Source organism: Silene latifolia, chromosome Y, assembly GCF_048544455.1.
Source record: "Silene latifolia isolate original U9 population chromosome Y, ASM4854445v1, whole genome shotgun sequence".
NCBI lineage: Eukaryota > Viridiplantae > Streptophyta > Magnoliopsida > Caryophyllales > Caryophyllaceae > Silene > Silene latifolia.
Window position 1 is genome coordinate 314,737,473 of NC_133538.1, and position 4,484 is coordinate 314,741,956.

The window sequence follows — 4,484 nt, forward strand, 5'->3', positions numbered from 1 at the left end:
ATATGGTGGGCTTGGCATAGTCAACTGTAAACTTTGGAATGAGGCTATGATTGGTAAATATGTGTGGTGGATTGCCTCTAAAGCTGATCATCTATGGATTAGATGGGTCAATCACATATATATATGAAAGGGCAAAATTGGATGGATTATAAACCGACCTATAACACTAGCTGGACATGGAGAAGAATTTGTCATGTTAAGGGGGCTATGAAATCTGGTTATACCAACAGCTTGTGGACTGGGTCCTCTGGTGACTATTCTGCCTCACAGGGGTAAAAATGGTTACAAGGGGAGTAGGTGAAGTGTGACTGGTTTCCATTGATTTGGAATAAATCTAATATTCCTAAACACTCCTTTGTGGGGTGGCTGGCTGTACAGGGTAAGTTGTTTACAAAAGACCGAATGCAAGCATTTGGGCTACCTACTAATGGATTGTGTGAGTTTTGCTTAGTATGTCTAGAAAACCATCAGCATATGCTCTATCAATGAGTATACAGTAAGAAGTGCTGGGACAGCTTAATGGCCTGGCTCGGTGTGACAGTTCCAGTGCATATGATGTGGTGCATTGGAGTGCTAGATGGAAAAGCAGATCACTTTTGAAGAAACAGATTGTGCTCACAGCAATTCTTGCTCTTTGGTACCACCTGTGGCATGCTCGGAATGAGTGTAGGCTTAAAGCTAAATTCTTCACCCCTTCTTTTATTCTCCAGCAAGTAAAGTCTGAAGTACAACAGAGATGCAGGCAGAAGTTAGTTACCTCCAAATATCAGCTTCCAGAGATCTTGACAGGGGTGCAGACAAACTAGTTTATTGGTTTTGTTTGCTCTTATGTGTATGGTTGTAATGGTTGTCATTGTCATAGCTTGGTGATCTGAACTAATGTAATCACTTATTATCATTTATGATATATTTCACATTTCACCAAAAAAAAAATGAAAGAAGAAAATAGAAGTTAAAGGGACACTTTCTGCATATGATTTGCAATTTCACTCGATCGAGTGATTTTAAATCACTTGATCGAGAAGTCTAACCTCCATTTCACTCGATCAAGTGAAAATATACTCGATCGAGAACTTCCCATTTTAGCCATTTCGATCGAGTAACTGGAAATTGCTCGATCGAACCCTTTCCTGTGCATTCCTCTCGATCGAGTACGTCATCATCACCCCAAACCTGCATAAAAACACTCGCAAACATATCCCGAACATTTCAAATCACAAAAGAACAGTCTATAGTCTTTCTAACTACGCTAAAAATAGTCTAAATTCTAACAGTCTTAAAAATGCAATAAAGAAATTCAACGGAAAATCAAAATTAATTTTTACAATTTGTTAAACGGGGCATTCCCCGCTTAATTCCCAAAACAATTCAGCAGCCCAACGGAGGGCTTTTTACTGGAGGAGATCCCTTCAGCATCTTTGACCGTCCTCTTCGTTCTCCACGAGCTTGAATTTGAAATAGTAGGGAGAGAATAGTTAACATCCACGTATGCACGAACTTTTCTCGTCCCTTTATCTGTCCCATTAGCTTTGACGTTAGGATCCCCTTTTTGATTTATTTTAATTTCATTTTGACCTTTGACATCTTTCGCATCCAATCCTTATGTACCTACAGCAAGGAAAACAGACGAACGTTCCTCCTTTTCGCTCTCGGTCTGAGGCGGAGGGGTCACAATTGCAGCACAAAATTCCAAATTTTCATCTGAAGTGTCAATATGGGAGTCAGTCGAAGATAGGGCATTGAAAGGTTGAGCTTGCATGGGAGCCCTACGAGATTTAGACTGATGAAAAATCAATTCTTCATCTCCTACCTGGAATGTGAGTGTCTTACCCCCGACATCCATCACTGCACGAGCAGTGAATAAAAATGGTCTCCCTAAAATAATAGGGGTGTGAGTGTCCTCAGGAATTATCAAGCACTACGAAATCAACGGGAATGAAGAACCAATTTTGACAGGTATGTCTTCTATTACTCCTAACGGCCGTGATATACTACGATCGGCCATCTGTACGGTCATGTTTGTGCAATTAAATTTGGTCAATCCAAGTCTCTTTGCGAGAGACAAAGGTAAGACGCTCACGCTAGCACCAAGATCGCATAGGGCGTTATCAATCAAATGGGTACCTATGTGACATGGAATCGAGAAACTACCCGGGTCTGACTGTTTTGGTGGAAACTTATTTTGAACTAGGGCAGTCCCTACCTCAGTTAAAGCTATCGTCTCATGATCGTTGATATGCTTCTTACGTGACAAAATTTCTTTCATAAACTTTAAATAAGAGGGTACCTGTGTCAGCAACTCGGCGAATGGAACAGTAACCTGTTAGCTTTTCAGGAGCTCGGCAAATTTACCGAACTGTTGATTGGCTTTAGTGCTCTGTAATCGCCTTGGGAAGGGCACGGTAATAGGAATCTCGAGCCCTTTGTTTCTCTCTTCCAACGTCTCAGCAGGTTCAAGCTCTTTTTCACTCGATCGAGACTTTTTTCCTCTCGATCGAGTCCTTCCAGGTGAAATTTCACTCGATGAAGCAATAGTAGCCTCTCGATCGAGTTCCTCAATAAGTGCAGTGTTCGTTCGAGGTAAATTGTCACTCGGTCGAACGTTTTCTTCAAAATTTTCACTCGATCGAGTGGTTTTCACCTCTCAATCGATGCCTTTGATTACCCAGTTCACTTGATCGAGTAGAATTTCCTTTCGATCGAGTGATTTCAGCTTCAATTTTGCTCGATTGACCACCAGAGATCAGTCGATCGAGTATATTCTTCGTGGTATGCTTATCTTCAGCAACAATTGACTATTCATCAGCATTTACGGCTTTCCTCGAGTCTGATGTGTCATATAAAGTTGATAATTTTGGTCCTTCATATGAACGACCACTTCTCAAATTAATCAAGTTTACCGTCTCGTGTGGATTCTTCTCAGATTTGGATGACAAATGACCCGGTTTCCTCGTGGACTGATTTGCGGCGAGTTGAGCAACTTGAGTTTCAACTGACTTGATTGAAGCTTCTTTCTGTTGGTCACTTAGTTGCCATTGCTTATTCAACGACTGAAGCATTATCTTTAACTCAGCTAGCTCACTTACCCCACTTGAAGATGATGCTCCTTGATTCGGTGGAGGAGTGGGATTAAGAACATTTTGACTTGTCCACCTCAAATTGGGATGGACTGCCCCTTGATTGTTGTAATAAGAACCTCCTCCTTGCCTATATTGCTGAAAAGCAAGGACTTGTTCTTTCTCAGTTAGACAGTCAATAGCAGTATGACCGTCATCGCTTCTACACCTCTCACAAATGACAGTTTCCTGTCTCGTCAACAGATGAACCATCTGTTGATCTCCAGTAGATTGCAGCTCCAATCTATCAAACTGAGCATTCATGGCTTCCAGCTGAGCCATGACTGCCTTATCAACCGAATGGACCATTTGAATACCGTCCAATGGGTTCCCATATTTAGCACAATGGGTCGCCATCTCCTCAATAATGGCCCATCCCTTATCATCATCAATATTCTTTTGAAATCTTCCATTGGATGAGGCGTTCAGTATAGCTCTGTCGTCATCGTACAACCCACTATAGAACTGGTTGCACAAGAACCACTGATCAAAACCATGGTGAGGAAGAGACCTCACCAACTTCTTGAACCGACACCAAGCTTCATAGAAAGTCTCATCTGGTGCCTGCTTGAAACTAGTAATCTTACCCGTCAGCTGATTAGTGCATTGTGGAGGGAAGTATCTTTTGTAGAAGGCAAGTGCGAGAGTCTCCCAATTGGTGATACCAGTAGCAGTCCGGTCAAGACCAGTCAGCCACTCACGGGCTGAGTCTGTCAGAGAAAAAGGAAAAAGCACTTCCTTTATCTTGTCTTGTGTTACTCCCTTTGTAGCAGGAATAGTAGAGCAATAGTCGGTAAAGACTTCCATATGCTTTCGTGGATCTTCACCCGCCACACCTCGGTACAGATTCCTTTCCACCAAATTTATGTAAGACGGACGGATATCAAAGGTGTTACCGTCCTCAGTTTGGAGGTTAAAACCTTTAGGAATCGAGGATGCTTTGGGCTCCGAGTGACTTGCAATGTTAGGCATCTTTACTGGCTTGTTGACAGAAATGAGATTATCTTTTTCAAAAGAGTGGTCTTCTGCAGATAAAAAGTGTTGTAGCTCGGGCTCAAAAGTACTCAAGTCTTCCTTTCGAAGTTCTCTTTGCAGACGGAGTCTATCTTGAAATGCAGATCTTTACGCCTCCGAATCAATTTGGAACTAATACTTGACTGTTTGACACAGGCATACACAACACAGAAAGAGATAAATGAGAACTGTCTCAAGGAATAAAAATTCCCTGAGACGGATAAAAATAAACGAAAACAAAAACAGATAGGGCTATTGCCTCCCCGGCAACGGCGCCAAAATTTGACAGGCTAGTCGTGTGCCTACCAAAAATAACCAACTGGCACTAACTAATATAGCTAGGGAAGTCGGGTC

At 42.0% G+C, this 4,484-nt stretch overlaps 1 non-coding gene across 1 annotated transcript; it reads left to right on the top strand.

The window, feature by feature from the left end:
* Positions 1-3,606: 3,606 nt before the first annotated feature.
* On the top strand, positions 3,607-3,712 carry LOC141636518 (small nucleolar RNA R71). The gene has a single exon (XR_012541124.1). It is a non-coding gene; the product is annotated as a small nucleolar RNA R71 (small nucleolar RNA).
* The last annotated feature ends 772 nt before the right edge of the window (positions 3,713-4,484 follow it).